The sequence below is a fragment of the Hyperolius riggenbachi genome, chromosome 10 (genome assembly GCF_040937935.1).
Source record: "Hyperolius riggenbachi isolate aHypRig1 chromosome 10, aHypRig1.pri, whole genome shotgun sequence".
Lineage (NCBI taxonomy): Eukaryota > Metazoa > Chordata > Amphibia > Anura > Hyperoliidae > Hyperolius > Hyperolius riggenbachi.
Window position 1 is genome coordinate 292,677,440 of NC_090655.1, and position 21,870 is coordinate 292,699,309.

Sequence of the window (21,870 nt, forward strand, 5' to 3'; positions counted from 1 at the left end):
CCCCCCATCCCCCCGCATCACCAGGTAGGTGGGGCTGAGGGTCTCCATACACTCAAGATTTGTTGTTTTCATTCTGTGTAGCCTCAGCTTGCTAATAATCATATGTGTAAGATGTATGATACCATTTTCTGCACTTAGAGTGAAGAACTGATTGGTGGAAAAGTTGAAACGAAAGAGGAAGAAGAGACGTATGTGAGGAGTGATCAGCAGACTATGGAGGAGGGTGACATGATGAGGACATGTAAAGAGGAAGAAGAAGAGACGTATGTGAGGAGTGATCAGCAGTCTATGGAGGAGGGGGACATGATGAGGACAAGTAAAGAGGAAGAAGAAGAGACGTATGTGAGGAGTGATCAACAGTCTATGGAGGAGGGTGACATGATGAGGACAAGTAAAGAGGAAGAAGAAGAGAAGTATGTGAGGAGTGATCAGCAGTCTATAGAGGAGAGTGACATGATGAGGACAAGTAAAGAGGAAGAAGAAGAGACATATGTGAGGAGTGATCAGCAGTCTATGGAGGAAGGTGTCGTGATGGTGACAATTAAAGAGGAGGAAGAAGAAGAGACATATGTGAGGAGTGATCAGCAGTCTATGGAGGATGGTGACATGATGAGGACATGTAAAGAGGAAGAAGAAGAGACGTATGTGAGGAGTGATCAGCAGTATATGGAGGAGGGTGACATGATGAGGACATATAAAGAGGAAGAAGAAGAGACATATGTGAGGAGTGATCAGCAGTGTATGGAGGAGGGAGACATGATGAGGACAAGTAAAGAGGAAGAAGAAGAGACGTATGTGAGGAGTGATCAGCAGTGTATGGAGGAAGGTGTCGTGATGGTGACAATTAAAGAGGAGGAAGAAGAAGAGACATATGTGAGGAGTGATCAGCAGTCTATGGAGGATGGTGACATGATGAGGACATGTAAAGAGGAAGAAGAAGAGACGTATGTGAGGAGTGATCAGCAGTATATGGAGGAGGGTGACATGATGAGGACATATAAAGAGGAAGAAGAAGAGACATATGTGAGGAGTGATCAGCAGTGTATGGAGGAGGGAGACATGATGAGGACAAGTAAAGAGGAAGAAGAAGAGACGTATGTGAGGAGTGATCAGCAGTGTATGGAGGAGGGTGACATGATGAGGACATGTAAAAAGGAAGAAGAAGAGACGTATGTGAGGAGTGATCAGCAGTCTATGGAGGAGGGAGACATGATGAGGACAAGTAAAGAGGAGGACAATGTTATAGAGGGCAGAACAGGTGAGTAATCGGCAGAAATATAGAGGTAATGTGTACAGTATGTTTGTTGCTGGTGTGGCTGTTAGAGATGCCCGAGATGGTTCTCTGGTGTACAGTTCCTGGCGAACAAGGACTGTTTGCTGTTCACATTTAAAGCAGTAGGATCAGCCATACTATGCCAGGGGAAAAAAACATATATAAGTAGATAAATACTTGATCTACTTACATAACACATGTATTATACTGTCCACGGTTTGATTTCAGTGAATGTTATATAGTAAACTAGCTGATTGCCCGGCGTTGCCCGGGTATGTATTTGGCTGGTGTGGCTCCACCCACTTTTTCTAACCCTAACACACAATTACTCAATGACCAAGTTTGTGGTCTTTGGCATCAATAATTTGCATTGAAATGAAACAAATCTGATTGAGTGTGTGTGGCTCCACCCCCTTTTCTGAATTTGAACCCCAGTCACCCAATGACCAACTGTACCAGGTTTGAGGCCTGTGCCATTAACAGTGCAAGAATGGTGGCAATTAAAAATTCCCTTGAAAAGCAATATGTGAAGCTTAATACACTTTTGTAGGCTCCACCCACTTCCCTGAATAATAATCTCAGTCACCCAGTGACCATCTGGGCAAAGTTCGGGAACCCTGCCATTAACAGTGTAAGAAGGCCCGCAGTCTATATTTTCCCAGTGAAATTTGGTTTTTGCTCCGCCTACTTTTTGTAACCTGGACATACAGTCACTTAATGACCAAGTTTGTGAGCTTTGGGGTCCTTGGCATCAATAATTTGTTTTTTTCCCAAGAAATGAAACTGTTTGTGGCTCTGCCCCCTTTTCTGAATTTGAACCCCAATGACTAACTGTACCAGGTCTGAGGCTTGTGCCATTAACAGTGCAATAAATGGTAGCATTTTTAATATTCCCCTTGAAAATTAACTGGTGATTTTGATTGGCTTTTTTAGGCTCCACCCACTTTTCTGAATATTAATCCCAGTCACCCAGTAACCAGCTGTGCAAAGTTTGAGAACCCTGCCATTAACAGCAAAGAAGGGCTGCAGTTTACAATTTCCCAGAAAAATCTGTTTTTGACTCCACCCACTTTTTGTAACCTTGACACACAGTCACTACTCAATGACCAATTTTGTGAGCTTTTGGGTTCCTGGCATCAAAATTGTGTGAATGGAAGCAGTTTATCCAAAAAAAGCAAATCTGATTGGCTGTTTGTGGCTCCACCCCTTTAGTGAATTTGAACCCCAGTCACTTGATGACCGACTGTAGCAGGTTTGAAGCCTCTGCCATCAACAGTGTAAGAATGACAGCAGTTTCAATATTCCCCTTGAAAATCAATAGGTGAATTTTGATTGGCTCTTGTAGGCTCCACCTACTTTTCTGAATATTAATCCTAGTCCCCCAGTGACCAACTGTGTCAAGTATGAGAACCCTGCCATTAACAGTGTAAGAAGAGCTGCAATTTATATTTTCCCATGTAAAAAGTTAGTTGTTTTTGGCTCTGCCCACTATTTCTAACCTTGACATACAGTCACTCAATGACCAAGTTTATGAGCTTTGGGCTCTTTGGCATCAATAAGTTGCATTTTACCATTGAAATTAAACAAATCTGATTGGCTGTTTTGGCCCACTCTCTTTTCAGAATGTAAACCCCAGTCTCCCAGTGACTGACTGTAGCAGATGTTAGGCCTCTGCCATTAAGAGTGCATGAATGGCAGCAATGTAAATATTCCCCTTGAAAATCAAAAGGTTAATTTTGATTGGCTGCTGTAGGCTCCACCCACTTTCCTGAATATTAGTCCCAGTCACCCAGTGGCCAACTGTGTCAAGTTTGAGAACCCTGCCAATAACAGAATGGCTGAAATCAATCTAAAAAATCAGATTGGCTGTTTGTGGCTCCACCCCCTTTAGGGAATTCGGACCCCAGTCACCCGATAACTGACTGTATCAGGTTTGAAACCTCTGCCATTAACAGTGTAAGAATGGTAGCAATGTAAATGTTTCCCCTTGAAAAGCAATAGGTGAATTTTGATTGGCTGTTTTTAGGCTCCACCCACATTTCTGAATATTAATCCCAGTCACCCAGTGGCCAATTGTGTCAAGTTTGGGAACCCTGCCATGTAAAAAATTAAGTTGTTGGCGTCGCACACTTTTTCTAACCTTGACATACAGTCACTCAATTATCAAGTTTATCAGCTTTGGGGTCCTTGGTATCAATACTTTGTATATTCCCATTGAAAAATAAACAAATCTGATTGGCCGTTTGTGGCTCTGCCCCCTTTCTGAATTTGAACCCTAATCACCCAGTGACCAACTGTACCAGGTTTGAGGCATCTGCTATTAACAGTATAAGAATGGTAGCAGCTTAAATATTCCCTTTGAAAACCGAAAGGTGAATTTTTATTGGCTGTTGTAGGCTCCACCTACCTTCCAAATTCTAAATCTCATTCACCCAGTGACCAACTGTGCAAAGTTTGAGAACACTGCCATTAACGGTGTAAGAATGGCTACAGTTTATATTTTCCTAGTAAAATTTGGTTTTGGCTCCGCCCACTTTGTGTAACCTGGACACACAATCACTCAATGACCAAGTTTGTGAGCTTTCAGGTTCCTGGCATCAAAAATGTGTGAATGGAAGCAGTTTATCCACCAAGGAAATCTGATTGGCTGTTTGTGGCCCCGCCCCTTTTGTGAATTTTGACCCCAGTCACCCAAAGACCGACTGTAGCAAGTTTGAAGCCTCTGCCATTAACAGTTGTAAGAATGGCAGCAGTTTAAATATTCCCCTTGAAAATCAATAGGTGAATTTTTATTGGCTGTTGTAGGCTCTTCAATCTTAATCGCATTCATCCAGTGACCAACTGTGGCAAGTTTGAGAACCCTGCGATTAACAGTCTAAGAATGGTTGCAGTTTACATTTTCCCATTTAAAATGAATGGCTGAAATTTGATTGGCTGTTTTATGCTCCACCCACTTTTCCTGGATTCGTAACCTCGGTCACCAAGTGACCAACTGTGCCAAGTGTGGGAACTCTGGCTTGATTACTGTGAGAATGGCAGCCTTTTACATTTTTTCCATTGACTTGAATGGGTGAAATCTGATTTGCTGTTTGTAGCTCCGCCCAGGTGTGCAGGGGGGACCCGAGACCCCCAGAACATATCATCCCAGGTAGTAAGGGATCTGTGTATCAAGTTTCGTTCAAATCGGTCAAGCCGTTTTCGCGTGATCGCGGCACACACACATACATACACACACACACGCACACACACGCACACACATACACACACACACACACACACACTGTACACACACACACACACACACACACACACTTTTATATATATAGATGACGAGAATTCTGTTCCTGGTGGGAACCATGTCTTTTACCCACGGTTGTGATGTCATTTCTGCCCTTTACTTTTTGTCTTGTCTCCTCCAATCGCTGAGTCGCCTCAGCCTTGCTTGTAAACACAAGTGAGTAGGGGATTAGGTTTCAGATAAGAAGCTGGCAGGGAAATAAAGGGAAGAGGAGGAATAGATTATAGATAAAAAGAACCCCCAGCATGCAATTCTTTGACACGACTACTAAAGGGCCAGTGCTCCTTAAGTATGTGATAACTCCAAATCATAACAGCAGAGAATGCAGGCTTATCACTTAATACACTCAGACCAGTTGCTGTTGAAATTTGATTTTTATGGTGTCAATACCGCTTTAACACAAAGTATTTTGTAAATATCCCACGTTCAAATACTTTTTGAGGAAATTAAAGTTCTTGTTCTGAGTGTGGGAAACGTTTTAACGGCTGCTGACTTTAGCGGTTAATAGGAAAGCCCAGAATATGATAAGAAGGACAATGCGACAAGAGGAAACACATTTTTCATAAAGACTTTTTAGTATTTGAGAAAATTAATGTTAGAGTAAAAAAGTAGCAAAGTTACTGCGGTAAAATGGAGATAATATAATAACATTTATATAACTGTATTTATTTTTATTGCTTTATATATGTTCAGAGTGTGGGAAATATGAAGAAGATGACGTGGGGTCCCCCCTCCCGAGCCTCTGTAACCCCTCGTCCCCCATGCAGGCTGGGATAGACAGAATGTGGAGTCCTGGCCGCCTGGGGCTTCACACAATGAGCTATACCAGCCCGCATGGTCCATGGTACGGGGCCAAGCCTCCCCCTCCCCTGCAGCCCTTCCGCAGTCCATGTCACAGGAGTAACACATTGCTGCCATTGTCTCATCATACGCTACAATTTACTGCTTTCCATGTATGGCCAATGCTTTATGTGTGGGGAGGGTCAGTGACATGCAAATAACCCTGAGATGGTGCAAATTGTATGCTAATTATATGCAACGTTATGCTGCTGCTGCATCTGGTCCATTCCTAATCTGCATAAACTTTGCATCAACTTGGAATTATCAGCAACTCACTGACCATCCTTAAATCAGCGCATTGAGTCCTATGAGAGAAAAGAAGTGTTATTGTTATTATTAAATCAGACCTGAACTCAGAACTCCTTTCTGCTCTAAGAGATAATCAACAGCATAATAACCTTTACAGAAAAACATTTCTCTGATACAGCTGATACAAATCCTGCAATAAATCTGCATTGTGTCTACTTCCTGCTTTCATGGAAGCAGACATATTGTAAACATTCTGTGTTTACAAATTAGCAGCTCTGCCATGGCAGAGGAGATTCCTGGGCTGACACAGCTGAAGAGATCAGATTACACTTGTGATCAGTCAGAGATGAGATGGTATTAGACAGGCTCAACTCTCTAAATACACACAGGGTGCATTTCTCTGTTTTTCTTCTGTCCTGTGCAAGAGTTCAGGTCCACAGGAGTTGCCAGGGGCGTGGTCAAGATGGTGACCTAAGCGGTTGTGGGTCTATGAGCTCCGCTGCTCAGTGTCCTCGTTTATTGGTGTAATTGGCTGTCTACTGGCACAAACCTAGCCTGCTCCTTCTCCAGAGATCGGGGAAACTACTGACCATGCTGGAGAGCTGGCTTGACTCCCCCCGCTGAGCCAACGGCAGAAGAAACAGTCCCATCTGGGTGCGACGTACAGAGCTGCGGGCCTACCTGACTGTCACATCTCTGCCCTCCCCGTACAACGCGCCCAGCACGTCGCAATGGCCTGCAAAAAACAAAACAGGCAAGGGCAAGAGAAGTAGCTCACCAGAGGGCTCTCCTACTACCCCGATCTCTCAGCATGCCCGGTCCCCGAGGAAGAGGAGACGCCCACGTATCCCAATTCAGCAGAACAAGATGTGCCGGTCCACCCTTACACTAAAGACTGACAAGATTGAAGCAGGGATGGGACTGATCAGAGCGGAAGCTGCTGAGATGTGGGAGAGAGTGAAGGAGTTGGAACACCGAGTCTCGGATACAGAGGATACAGTCAGCGCTCGGCGTCACCTTCCCGGCCACTCAGCAGAGGCTTCAGCAACTAGAGCTCTGTGATGCTGAAAATCGCAACCGCAGAAATAATCTACGTATCCTGGGGGTGCTTGAAGTCAGAGACGGGATCTCTTGAATCTTCTTCCTGAAAGCACTTTCTCCACATTCTTTGCCATTCAGAGAGCACACCGCATTCCTTCCATTGGAGGTAAAGCATAAGCACTTGTCCTAGAAATGGCCCAGCATGCCCTGGTACATTCTCTGCTGCACAGGAGCAGCTCTGTCCTCCCATTGGAGGTACAGTACAAGCACTTGTCCTAGAAATGGCCCAGCATGCCCTGGTACATTCTCTGCTGCACAGGAGCAGCTCTGTCCTCCCATTGGAGGTACAGTACAAGCACTTGTCCTAGAAATATCCCAGCATGCCCTGGTGCATTCTCTGCTGTACAGGAGCAGCTCTGTCCTCCCATTGGAGGTACAGTACAAGCACTTGTCCTAGAAATGGCCCAGCATGCCCTGGTGCATTCTCTGCTGCACAGCACCAGCTCTGTCCTCCCATTGGAGGTACAGTACAAGCACTTGTCCTAGAAATGTCCCAGCATGCCCTGGTACATTATCTGCTGCACAGGAGCAGCTCTGTCCTCCCATTGAAGGTACAGTACAAGCACTTGTCCTAGAAATATCCCAGCATGCCCTGGTACATTCCCTGCTGCACAGGAGCAGCTCTGTCCTCCCATTGGAGGTACAGTGCAAGCACTTGTCCTAGAAATGGCCCAGCATGCCCTGGTGCATTCTCTGCTGCACAGGAGCAGCTCTGTCCTCCCATTGGAGGTACAGTGCAAGCACTTGTCCTAGAAATGGCCCAGCATGCCCTGGTACATTCTCTGCTGTACAGGAGCAGCTCTGTCCTCCCATTGGAGGTACAGTACAAGCACTTGTCCTAGAAATGGCCCAGCATGCCCTGGTGCATTCTCTGCTGCACAGCACCAGCTCTGTCCTCCCATTGGAGGTACAGTACAAGCACTTGTCCTAGAAATGTCCCAGCATGCCCTGGTACATTCTCTGCTGCACAGGAGCAGCTCTGTCCTCCCATTGGAGGTACAGTACAAGCACTTGTCCTAGAAATATCCCAGCATGCCCTGGTCCATTCTCTGCTGCACAGGAGCAGCTCTGCCCTCCCATTGGAGGTACAGTACGAGCACCTGTCCTAGAAATATCTCAGCATGCCCTGGTACATTCTCTGCTGCACAGGAGCAGCTCTGTCCTCCCATTGGTGGTAATGTACAAGCACTTGTCCTAGAAATATCCCAGCATGCCCTGGTGCATTCTCTGCTGCACAGGAGCAGCTCTGTCCTCCCATTGGAGGTACACTACAAGCACTTGTCCTAGAAATATCCCAGCATGCCTTGGTACATTCTCTGCTGCACAGGAGCAGCTCTGTCCTCCCATTGGAGGTACAGTACAAGCACTTGTCCTAGAGATGGCCCAGCATGCCCTGGTGCATTCTCTGCTGCATAGGAGCAGCTCTGCCCTCCCATTGGAGGTACAGTACTAGCACTTGTCCTAGAAATGGCCCAGCATGCCCTGGTACACTCTCTGCTGCACAGGAGCAGCTCTGTCCTCCCATTGGAGGTACAGTACAAGCACTTGTCCTAGAAATATCCCAGCATGCCCTGGTACATTCTCTGCTGCACAGGAGCAGCTCTGTCCTCACATTGGAGGTACAGTACAAGCACTTGTCCTAGAAATATCCCAGCATGCCCTGGTACATTCTCTACTGCACAGGAGCAGCTCTGTCCTCCCATTGGAGGTACAGTACAAGCACTTGTCCTAGAAATGGCCCAGCATGCCCTGGTACATTCTCTACTGCACAGAAGCAGCACTGTCCTCCCATTGGAGGTACAGTACAAGCACTTGTCCTAGAAATGGCCCAGCATGCCCTGGTGCATTCTCTGCTGCACAGGAGCAGCTCTGTCCTCCCATAGGTGGTAATGTACAAGCACTTGTCCTAGAAATGGCCCAGCATGCCCTGGTGCATTCTCTGCTGCACAGGAGCAGCTCTGTCCTCCCATTGGAGGTACAGTACAAGCACTTGTCCTAGAAATATACCAGCATGCCCTGGTGCATTCTCTGCTGCACAGGAGCAGCTCTGTCCTCCCATAGGTGGTAATGTACAAGCACTTGTCCTAGAAATGGCCCAGCATGCCCTGGTGCATTCTCTGCTGCACAGGAGCAGCTCTGTCCTCCCATTGGAGGTACAGTACAAGCACTTGTCCTAGAAATGGCCCAGCATGCCCTGGTGCATTCTCTGCTGCACAGGAGCAGCTCTGTCCTCCCATAGGTGGTAATGTACAAGCACTTGTCCTAGAAATGGCCCAGCATGCCCTGGTGCATTCTCTGCTGCACAGGAGCAGCTCTGTCCTCCCATTGGAGGTACAGTACAAGCACTTGTCCTAGAAATATCCCAGCATGCCCTGGTACACTCTCTGCTGCACAGGAGCAGCTCTGCCCTGCCATTGGAGGTACAGTACAAGCACTTGTCCTAGAAATGGCCCAGCATGCCCTGGTACATTCTCTGCTGCACAGGAGCAGCTCTGTCCTCACATTGGAGGTACAGTACAAGCGCTTGTCCTAGAAATATCCCAGCATGCCCTGGTACATTCTCTACTGCACAGGAGCAGCTCTGTCCTCCCATTGGAGGTACAGTACAAGCACTTGTCCTAGAAATGGCCCAGCATGCCCTGGTACATTCTCTGCTGCACAGGACCAGCTCTGTCCTCCCATTGGAGGTACAGTACAAGCACTTGTCCTAGAAATATCCCAGCATGCCCTGGTCCATTCTCTGCTGCACAGGAGCATCTCTGCCCTCCCATTGGAGGTACAGTACGAGCACCTGTCCTAGAAATATCCCAGCATGCCCTGGTACATTCTCTGCTGCACAGGAGCAGCTCTGTCCTCCTATTGGAGGTACAGTACAAGCACTTGTCCTAGAAATATCCCAGCATGCCCTGGTGCATTCTCTGCTGCACAGGAGCAGCTCTGTCCTCCCATTGGAGGTACACTACAAGCACTTGTCCTAGAAATATCCCAGCATGCCCTGGTACATTCTCTGCTGCACAGGAGCAGCTCTGTCCTCCCATTGGAGGTACAGTACAAGCACTTGTCCTAGAGATGGCCCAGCATGCCCTGGTGCATTCTCTGCAGCACAGGAGCAGCTCTGCCCTCCCATTGGAGGTACAGTACAAGCACTTGTCCTAGAAATGGCCCAGCATGCCCTGGTACACTCTCTGCTGCACAGGAGCAGCTCTGTCCTCCCATTGGAGGTACAGTACAAGCACTTGTCCTAGAAATGGCCCAGCATGCCCTGGTACATTCTCTGCTGCACAGGAGCAGCTCTGTCCTCCCATTGGAGGTACAGTACAAGCACTTGTCCTAGAAATATCCCAGCATGACCTTGTACATTCTCTGCTGCACAGGAGCAGCTCTGTCCTCCCATTGGAGGTACAGTACAAGCACTTGTCCTAGAAATATTCCAGCATGCCCTGGTACATTCTCTGCTGCACAGGAGCAGCTCTGTCCTCACATTGGAGGTACAGTACAAGCACTTGTCCTAGAAATATCCCAGCATGCCCTGGTGCATTCTCTGCTGCACAGGAACAGCTCTGTCCTCCCATTGGAGGTACAGTACAAGCACTTGTCCTAGAAATATCCCAGCATGCCCTGGTACATTCTCTGCTGCACAGGAGCAGCTCTGTCCTCACATTGGAGGTACAGTACAAGCACTTGTCCTAGAAATATCCCAGCATGCCCTGGTACATTCTCTGCTGCACAGGAGCAGCTCTGTCCTCACATTAGAGGTACAGTACAAGCACTTGTCCTAGAAATATCCCAGCATGCCCTGGTACATTCTCTGCTGCACAGGAGCAGCTCTGTCCTCCCATTGGAGATACACTACAAGCACTTGTCCTAGAAATATCCCAGCATGCCCTGGTACATTCTCTACTGCACAGGAGCAGCTCTGTCCTCCCATTGGAGGTACAGTACAAGCACTTGTCCTAGAAATGGCCCAGCATGCCCTGGTGCATTCTCTGCTGCACAGGAGCAGCTCTGTCCTCCCATCCATTGGAGGTACAGTACAAGCACTTGTCCTAGAAATGGGCCAGCATGCCCTGGTGCATTCTCTGCTGCACAGGAGCAGCTCTGTCCTCCCATAGGTGGTAATGTACAAGCACTTGTCCTAGAAATGGCCCAGCATGCCCTGGTGCATTCTCTGCTGCACAGGTGCAGCTCTGTCCTCCCATTGGAGGTACAGTACAAGCACTTGTCCTAGAAATATCCCAGCATGCCCTGGTGCATTCTCTGCTGCACAGGAGCAGCTCTGTCCTCCCATAGGTGGTAATGTACAAGCACTTGTCCTAGAAATTGCCCAGCATGCCCTGGTGCATTCTCTGCTGCACAGGAGCAGCTCTATCCTCCCATTGGAGGTACAGTACAAGCACTTGTCCTAGAAATGGCCCAGCATGCCCTGGTGCATTCTCTGCTGCACAGGAGCAGCTCTGTCCTCCCATAGGTGGTAATGTACAAGCACTTGTCCTAGAAATGGCCCAGCATGCCCTGGTGCATTCTCTGCTGCACAGGAGCAGCTCTGTCCTCCCATTGGAGGTACAGTACAAGCACTTGTCCTAGAAATATCCCAGCATGCCCTGGTACACTCTCTGCTGCACAGGAGCAGCTCTGCCCTCCCATTGGAGGTACAGTACAAGCACTTGTCCTAGAAATGGCCCAGCATGCCCTGGTACATTCTCTGCTGCACAGGAGCAGCTCTGTCCTCACATTGGAGGTACAGTACAAGCACTTGTCTTAGAAATATCCCAGCATGCCCTGGTACATTCTCTACTGCACAGGAGCAGCTCTGTCCTCCCATTGGAGGTACAGTACAAGCACTTGTCCTATAAATGGCTCAGCATGCCCTGGTACATTCTTTGCTGCACAGGAGCAGCACTGTCCTCCCATAAGAGGTACAGTACAAGCGCTTGTCCTAGAAATGGCCCAGCATGCCCTGGTGCATTCTTTGCTGCACAGGAGCAGCTCTGTCCTCCCATAGGTGGTTATGTACAAGCACTTGTCCTAGAAATGGCCCAGCATGCCCTGGTGCATTCTCTGCTGCACAGGAGCAGCTCTGTCCTCCCATTGGAGGTGCAGTACAAGCACCTGTCCTAGAAATGGCCCAGCATGCCCTGGTGCATTCTCTGCTGCACAGGAGCAGCTCTGTCCTCCCATTGGAGGTGCAGTACAAGCACTTGTCCTAGAAATGGCCTAGCATGCCCTGGTACATTCTCTGCTGCACATGGGCAGCTCTGCTCTCCCATTGGAGGTACAGTACAAGCACTTGTCCTAGAAATATCCCAGCATGCCCTGGTACATTCTCTGCAGTACAGGAGCAGCTCTGTCCTCCCATTGGTGGTAATGTACAAGCACTTGTCCTAGAAATGGCCCAGCATGCCCTGGTGCATTCTCTGCTGCACAGGAGCAGCTCTGTCCTCCCATTGGAGGTACAGTACAAGCACTTGTCCTAGAAATATCCCAGCATGCCCTGGTACATTCTCTGCTGCACAGGAGCAGCTCTGTCCTCCCATTGGAGGTACAGTACAAGCACTTGTCCTAGAAATATCCCAGCATGCCCTGGTACACTCTCTGCTGCACAGGAGCAGCTCTTTCCTCCCATTGGGGGTACAGTACAAGCACTTGTCTTAGAGATATCCCAGCATGCCCTGGTACATTCTCTGCTGCACAGGAGCAGCTCTGTCCTCCCATTGGAGGTACAGTACAAGCACTTGTCATAGAAATGGCCCAGCATGCCCTGGTGCATTCTCTGCTGCACAGGAGCAGCTCTGTCCTCCCACTGGATGTACAGTACAAGCACTTGTCCTAGAAATGGCCCAGCATGCCCTGGTACATTCTCTGCTGCACAGGAGCAGCTCTGTCCTCCCATTGGAGGTACAGTACAAGCACTTGTCCTAGAAATATCCCAGCATGCCCTGGTAAATTTTCTGCTGCACAGGAGCAGCTCTGTCCCCTCATTGGAGGTACAGTACAAGCACTTGTCCTAGAAATGACCCAGAATGCCCTGGTATATTCTCTGCTGCACAGGAGCAGCTTTGTCCTCCCATTGGAGGTACAGTACAAGCACTTGTCCTAGAAATATCCCAGCATGCCCTGGTGCATTCTCTGCTGCACAGGAGCAGCTCTGTCCTCCCATTGGAGGTACAGTACAGGCACTTGTCCTAGAAATATCCCAGCATGCCCTGGTACATTCTCTGCTGCACAGGAGCAGCTCTGTCCCCTTATTGGAGGTACAGTACAAGCACTTGTCCTAGACATAGCCCAGAATGCTCTGGGATATTCTCTGCATCACAGGAGCAGCTCTGTCCCCCCATTGGAGGTACAGTACAAGCACTTGTCCTAGAAATAGCCCAGAATGCTCTAGAATATTCTCTGCAGTACAGGAGCAGCTCTGTCCTCCCATTGCAGGTACAGTACAAGCATTTGTCCTAGAAATGGCCCAGCATGCCCTGGTCCATTCTCTGCTGCACAGGAGCAGCTCTGTCCTCCCATTGGAGGTACAGTACAAGCACTTGTCCTAGAAATATCCCAGCATGCCCTGGTACATTCTCTGCTGCACAGGAGCAGCTCTGTACTCCCATTGGAGGTACAGCACAAGCACTTGTCCTAGAAATGGCCCAGCATGCCCTGGTGCATTCTCTGCTGTACAGGAGCAGCTCCGTCCTCCTATTGGAGATACAGTACAAGCACTTGTCCTAGAAATGGCCCAGCATGCCCTGGTACACTCTCTGCTGTACAGGAGCAGCTCTGTCCCCATTGGAGGTACAGTACAAGCACTTGTCCTAGAAATATCCCAGCATGCCCTGGTACATTCTCTGCTGCACAGGAGCAGCTCTGTCCTCCCATTGGAGATACACTACAAGCACTTGTCCTAGAAATATCCCAGCATGCCCTGGTACATTCTCTACTGCACAGGAGCAGCTCTGTCCTCCCATTGGAGGTACAGTACAAGCACTTGTCCTAGAAATGGCCCAGCATGCCCTGGTGCATTCTCTGCTGCACAGGAGCAGCTCTGTCCTCCCATCCATTGGAGGTACAGTACAAGCACTTGTCCTAGAAATGGGCCAGCATGCCCTGGTGCATTCTCTGCTGCACAGGAGCAGCTCTGTCCTCCCATAGGTGGTGATGTACAAGCACTTGTCCTAGAAATGGCCCAGCATGCCCTGGTGCATTCTCTGCTGCACAGGTGCAGCTCTGTCCTCCCATTGGAGGTACAGTACAAGCACTTGTCCTAGAAATATCCCAGCATGCCCTGGTGCATTCTCTGCTGCACAGGAGCAGCTCTGTCCTCCCATAGGTGGTAATGTACAAGCACTTGTCCTAGAAATTGCCCAGCATGCCCTGGTGCATTCTCTGCTGCACAGGAGCAGCTCTATCCTCCCATTGGAGGTACAGTACAAGCACTTGTCCTAGAAATGGCCCAGCATGCCCTGGTGCATTCTCTGCTGCACAGGAGCAGCTCTGTCCTCCCATAGGTGGTAATGTACAAGCACTTGTCCTAGAAATGGCCCAGCATGCCCTGGTGCATTCTCTGCTGCACAGGAGCAGCTCTGTCCTCCCATTGGAGGTACAGTACAAGCACTTGTCCTAGAAATATCCCAGCATGCCCTGGTACACTCTCTGCTGCACAGGAGCAGCTCTGCCCTCCCATTGGAGGTACAGTACAAGCACTTGTCCTAGAAATGGCCCAGCATGCCCTGGTACATTCTCTGCTGCACAGGAGCAGCTCTGTCCTCACATTGGAGGTACAGTACAAGCACTTGTCCTAGAAATATCCCAGCATGCCCTGGTACATTCTCTACTGCACAGGAGCAGCTCTGTCCTCCCATTGGAGGTACAGTACAAGCACTTGTCCTATAAATGGCTCAGCATGCCCTGGTACATTCTTTGCTGCACAGGAGCAGCACTGTCCTCCCATAAGAGGTACAGTACAAGCGCTTGTCCTAGAAATGGCCCAGCATGCCCTGGTGCATTCTTTGCTGCACAGGAGCAGCTCTGTCCTCCCATAGGTGGTTATGTACAAGCACTTGTCCTAGAAATGGCCCAGCATGCCCTGGTGCATTCTCTGCTGCACAGGAGCAGCTCTGTCCTCCCATTGGAGGTGCAGTACAAGCACCTGTCCTAGAAATGGCCCAGCATGCCCTGGTGCATTCTCTGCTGCACAGGAGCAGCTCTGTCCTCCCATTGGAGGTGCAGTACAAGCACTTGTCCTAGAAATGGCCCAGCATGCCCTGGTACATTCTCTGCTGCACATGGGCAGCTCTGCTCTCCCATTGGAGGTACAGTACAAGCACTTGTCCTAGAAATATCCCAGCATGCCCTGGTACATTCTCTGCAGTACAGGAGCAGCTCTGTCCTCCCATTGGTGGTAATGTACAAGCACTTGTCCTAGAAATGGCCCAGCATGCCCTGGTGCATTCTCTGCTGCACAGGAGCAGCTCTGTCCTCCCATTGGAGGTACAGTACAAGCACTTGTCCTAGAAATATCCCAGCATGCCCTGGTACATTCTCTGCTGCACAGGAGCAGCTCTGTCCTCCCATTGGAGGTACAGTACAAGCACTTGTCCTAGAAATATCCCAGCATGCCCTGGTACACTCTCTGCTGCACAGGAGCAGCTCTTTCCTCCCATTGGGGGTACAGTACAAGCACTTGTCTTAGAGATATCCCAGCATGCCCTGGTACATTCTCTGCTGCACAGGAGCAGCTCTGTCCTCCCATTGGAGGTACAGTACAAGCACTTGTCATAGAAATGGCCCAGCATGCCCTGGTGCATTCTCTGCTGCACAGGAGCAGCTCTGTCCTCCCACTGGATGTACAGTACAAGCACTTGTCCTAGAAATGGCCCAGCATGCCCTGGTACATTCTCTGCTGCACAGGAGCAGCTCTGTCCTCCCATTGGAGGTACAGTACAAGCACTTGTCCTAGAAATATCCCAGCATGCCCTGGTAAATTTTCTGCTGCACAGGAGCAGCTCTGTCCCCTCATTGGAGGTACAGTACAAGCACTTGTCCTAGAAATGACCCAGAATGCCCTGGTATATTCTCTGCTGCACAGGAGCAGCTTTGTCCTCCCATTGGAGGTACAGTACAAGCACTTGTCCTAGAAATATCCCAGCATGCCCTGGTGCATTCTCTGCTGCACAGGAGCAGCTCTGTCCTCCCATTGGAGGTACAGTACAGGCACTTGTCCTAGAAATATCCCAGCATGCCCTGGTACATTCTCTGCTGCACAGGAGCAGCTCTGTCCCCTTATTGGAGGTACAGTACAAGCACTTGTCCTAGACATAGCCCAGAATGCTCTGGGATATTCTCTGCATCACAGGAGCAGCTCTGTCCCCCCATTGGAGGTACAGTACAAGCACTTGTCCTAGAAATAGCCCAGAATGCTCTAGAATATTCTCTGCAGTACAGGAGCAGCTCTGTCCTCCCATTGCAGGTACAGTACAAGCATTTGTCCTAGAAATGGCCCAGCATGCCCTGGTCCATTCTCTGCTGCACAGGAGCAGCTCTGTCCTCCCATTGGAGGTACAGTACAAGCACTTGTCCTAGAAATATCCCAGCATGCCCTGGTACATTCTCTGCTGCACAGGAGCAGCTCTGTACTTCCATTGGAGGTACAGCACAAGCACTTGTCCTAAAAATGGCCTAGCATGCCCTGGTGCATTCTCTGCTGTACAGGAGCAGCTCTGTCCTATTGGAGATACAGTACAAGCACTTGTCCTAGAAATGGCCCAGCATGCCCTGGTACACTCTCTGCTGTACAGGAGCAGCTCTGTCCCCATTGGAGGTACAGTACAAGCACTTGTCCTAGAAATGGCCCCGCATGCCCTGGTACATTCTCTGCTGCACAGGAGCAGCTCTGCCCTCCCATTGGAGGTACAGTACAAGCACTTGTCCTAGAAATGGCCCAGCATGCCCTGGTGCATTCTCTGCTGCACAGGAGCAGCTCTGTCCTCACATTGGAGGTACAGTACAAGCACTTCTCTTTAGAAATGGCCCAGCATGCCCTGGTACATTCTCTACTGCACAGGAGCAGCTCTGTCCTCCCATTGGAGGTACAGTACAAGCACTTCTCCTAGAAATATCCCAGCATGCCCTGGTGCATTCTGTGCTGCACAGGAGCAGCTCTGTCCCCCCATTGGAGGTGCAGTACAAGCACTTGTCCTAGAAATGGCCCAGCATGCCCTGGTGCATTCTCTGCTGCACAGGAGCAGCTCTGTCCTCCCATTGGAGATACAGTACAAGCACTTGTCCTAGAAATGGTCCAGCATGCCCTGGTACGTTCTCTGCTGCACAGGAGCAGCTCTGTCCTCCCATTGGAGGTACAGTACAAGCACTTGTCCTAGAAATGGCCCAGCATGCCCTGGTACATTCTCTGCTGCACAGGAGCAGCTCTGTCCTCCCATTGGAGGTGCAGTACAGGCACTTGTCCTAGAAATGTCCCAGCATGCCCTGGTACATTCTCTGCTGCACAGGAGCAGCTCTGTCCTCCCATTGGAGGTGCAGTACAAGCACTTGTCCTAGAAATGGCCCAGCATGCCCTGGTACATTCTCTGCTGCACAGGAGCAGCTCTGTCCTCCCATTGGAGGTACAGTACAAGCACTTGTCCTAGAAATATCCTAGCATGCCCTGGTACATTCTCTGCTGCACAGGAGCAGCTCTGTCCTCCCATTGGAGGTGCAGTACAAGCACTTGTCCTAGAAATGGCCCAGCATGCCCTGGTACATTCTCTGCTGCACAGGAGCAGCTCTGTCCTCCCATTGGAGGTACAGTACAAGCACTTGTCCTAGAAATGGCCCAGCATGCCCTGGTACATTCTCTGCTGCACAGGACCAGCTATGTCCTCCCATTGGAGGTACAGTACAGCACTTGCACATTTAGTGGAGTACAAGGTTATTTATACCTTAGGGCTGCATAGCCTGGCTGAACGGATTGCTAGTACAGTTTCCATGGCTCCTTAAAAATAGCAGCCGTCACTGAATAGAGGCCGCCATTCACTTCCTGTGAGCGGCTCCGATACCTCCGTGGGCGGGACTTGCAAAACTTTCTGCTCATACATGAGCCATTCATGATAAGCCCACTCCCTTCTGTTATATGAGCTCTTATACCTGCACGGGTGGAAATTACCCCACTCTCCTTAGTTATGCAGGGAGTAGGCCTGATCTGCACTACAAGTGAATGCAGCCTCCACACGCTACCAGGAGTGTCATCGCTAATAAGGGAAGAGATACCCGGGAGAGCGTATAATCCTGTGGGAGGACTGTCAGGATACTTTTATTGCACAGTGGAAGTGGTAACACTGTATTCTCTTTTGTTTATATTCACATTATTCCTCGTTTCCCCCAGGCTGCTTATTTGTACAGTGTTGTATCTCCAGCGCCGGGGCCATTCTTGTCTTACAAATGTTATCAACTCACCTGCAACCAGCCTGAAGAGAGCAGCCGACCATGGGTTTCACAGTGACATATGATGCATGCACCGCCCACTGACATGACGCATGCATCGCCCACCGACGTGACGCATGCACTGCCCACTGACATATGCTGCATGCTCTGCCCACTGACATATGACGCATGCACCGCCCACTGACATATGCTGCATGCTCTGCCCACTGACATATGACACATGCACTGCCCTCTGACATTTGACGCATGCACCGCCCACTGACATATGACGCGTGCACCGCCGTCTGACATATGACTCTTGCACCGCCCACTGACATAGGAAGCATGCTCCATCCACTGACATATGATGCATGCACCGCCCACTGACAGATGACACATGCACCACCCACTGATATGTGATGCATGCACCGCCCACTGACATATGAAGCATGCATCGCCCACTGACATATGACGCATGCACCGCCCACTGACATGACACATTCTCCACACACTGACATATGATGCATGCACCGCCTGCTGACATGTGATGCATGCACCGCCCCTGACATGTGATGCATGCACCGCCCACTGACATGTAATGCATTCACCGCCCACTGACATGTGATGCATGCACCGCCCACTGACGTGATGCATGCACCGCCCACTGACATATGACGCATGCACTGCCCACTAACATATGATGCATGCACCGCCCACTGACAGGTGACACATGCACCGCCCACTGACATGTGATGCATGCACCGCCCACTGACATGTGATGCATGCACCGCCCACTGACATGTGATGCATGCACCGCCCACTGACATGACACATTCTCCACACACTTTTACTACATCCAGAGTCAGCGTCACACGGGCTAAAAACATGTTTTCTATAACACAAGTTTTATTATATCAGAGTTTACTGTACCAGGCATTGCTTCCATAGACTTATAATGGAGACTGTCCGGACCTGGAGAGGTAGTTTATTCTACACAAATGTTTACTATTATACCGAGATTATGCTGTACTAGAAGGCCCCTTATTACTATCCACTTATAATGAGGCCATTATCATAGTTATACTTATATTATACCGAGATTATACTGTACTAGAAGGCCCCTTATTACTATCCACTTATAATGAGGCCATTATCATAGTGTTACTTATATTATACCGAGATTATACTGTACTAGAAGGCCCCTTAATACCACCCACTTATAATGAGGCCATTATCATAGTTATACTTATATTATACTGAGATTATACTGTACTAGAAGGCCCCTTAATACCACCCACTTATAATGAGGCCATTATCATAGTTATACTTAAACCCAATAAGGATCCTAATTGCTGTGGGTCCTACATGTCACTCTGTAACTCTGATGGGAAGATCCTGGCTAATAGGATGAAGGCAGTCAGAACAGACGTGACCAGACAGGCTCTCTGCCAGGGCGGAGTACCGATATTAACCTTCGCAGACTATTTACCAGCATATTACCACCTCCGCTGGATTCGGGTGGAAGGTCACTGCCTCGCTCGGCACAGAGAAGGCATTCCGCTCTGCCGCATGGCCCAATCTCTGGCAACGTCTAAGCATGTATGGCTTTGGAGATAATCTCCTGAATCAAGTATCATGCCCCAGGCACTAGGATAAAGACTATCAATGTTATTTCACAACCTTCTCCACTGTCTCGGGGCACACAGCTGCCCATTCTCACCATACGGCACATGGCAAGCCTGCCCATTCTCACCATACAGCACATGGCAAGCCTGCCCATTCTCACCATACAGCACATGGCAAGGCTGCCCAATCTCACCATACAGCACAAGGCAAGGCTGCCCATTCTCACCATATGGCACAAGGCAAGGCTGGCCATTCTCACCATATGGCACACGGCAAGGCTGCCCAATCTCACCATACGGCACATGTAGCAAGGCTGCCCATTCTCACCATATGGCACAAGGCAAGGCTGCCCATTCTCACTATACGGCATATGGCACATGGCAACCCTGCCCATTCTCACCATACGGCACACGACAAGGCTACCCATTCTCATCATATGGCACACTGTCCATTCTCACCATACGGCACATGGCAAGCCTGCCCATTCTCACCATACGGCACATGGCAAGGCTGCCCATTCTCACCATATGGCACATGGCAAGACTGCCCATTCTCACCATACGGGACATGGCAAGCCTGCCCATTCTCCCCATACGGCACATGTGGCAAGGCTGCCCATTCTCACCATACGGCACATGGCAAGGCTGCCTATTCTCACCATATGGCACATGGCAAGACTGCCCATTCTCACCATACGGGATATGGCAAGCCTGCCCATTCTCCCCATATGGCACATGTGGCAAGGCTGCCCATTCTCACCATATGGCACATGGCAAGACTGCCCATTCTCACCATACGGGACATGGCAAGCCTGCCCATTCTCCCCATACGGCACATGTGGCAAGGCTGCCCATTCTCACCATACGGCACATGGCAAGGCTGCCTATTCTCACCATATGGCACATGGCAAGACTGCCCATTCTCACCATACGGGATATGGCAAGCCTGCCCATTCTCCCCATATGGCACATGTGGCAAGGCTGCCCATTCTCACCATACGGCACATGGCAAGGCTGCCCATTCTCACCATATGGCACATGGCAAGACTGCCCATTCTCACCATACGGGACATGGCAAGCCTGCCCATTCTCCCCATACGGCACATGTGGCAAGGCTGCCCATTCTCACCATACAGCACACGTCAAGGCTGCCCATTCTCACCATATAGCACACGGTAAGGCTGCCCATTCTCATCCGATGGCACACGGTAAGGCTGCCTATTCTCACCATACGGCACACGGCAAGGCTGCCCATTCTCACCATATAGCACACGGTAAGGCTGCCCATTCTCACCCGATGGCACACGGTAAGGCTGCCCATCCTCACCATACAGCACACGGCAAGGCTGCCCATTCTCACCATACGGCACACGGCAAGGCTGCCCAATCTCACCATACGGCACACGGCAAGGCTGCCCAATCTCACCATACGTGCTGTATGGTGAGATTGGGCATGTAGCAAGGCTGCCCAATCTTACCATACGGCACAAGGCAAGGCTGCCCATTCTCACCATATGGCACACGGCAAGACTGCCCATCCTCACCATACCGCACATGGCAAGGCTGCCCATTCTCACCATACGGCAAACGGCAAGGCTGCCCACTCTAACCATACGACACACGGCAAGGTTGCCCAATCTCGCCATATGGCACACGGCAAGGCTGCCCATTCTCACCATACGCCAAACGGCAAGGTTGCCCAATCTCACCATATGGCACATGGCAAGGCTGTCCATTCTCACCATACGGCACACGGCAAGACTGCCCAATCTCACCATATGGCACACGGCAAGACTGTCCAATCTCACCATATGTATTTCTGCTTGCTATTGAGCCATTGGCTATCTTAATCAGAGATTCCACAAGCATTACTGGCGTATCCTTAAGCAGCATTGAAGAGGTCTCTGTATGCCGATGATACCTTGTTTACCTGGAAGAACAATGATGGCAGCTAACCTAGACACATCCTTATCTGCATTATATTTGAGCTAATGAACCGTACATCACGTAGTCTAATCAGATGTCAGGGACGCTGGAATGGGGATGTTCCAGATCTCTGTGATGCTGATTGGGAGCAA

General features: G+C 49.6%; 1 pseudogene; it reads left to right on the plus strand.

Moving 5' to 3' along the window:
- The first annotated feature begins 456 nt into the window (after positions 1 to 456).
- LOC137537307 (uncharacterized) overlaps positions 457 to 21,870 on the plus strand; it is an 83,922-nt pseudogene continuing 62,508 nt past the window's right edge.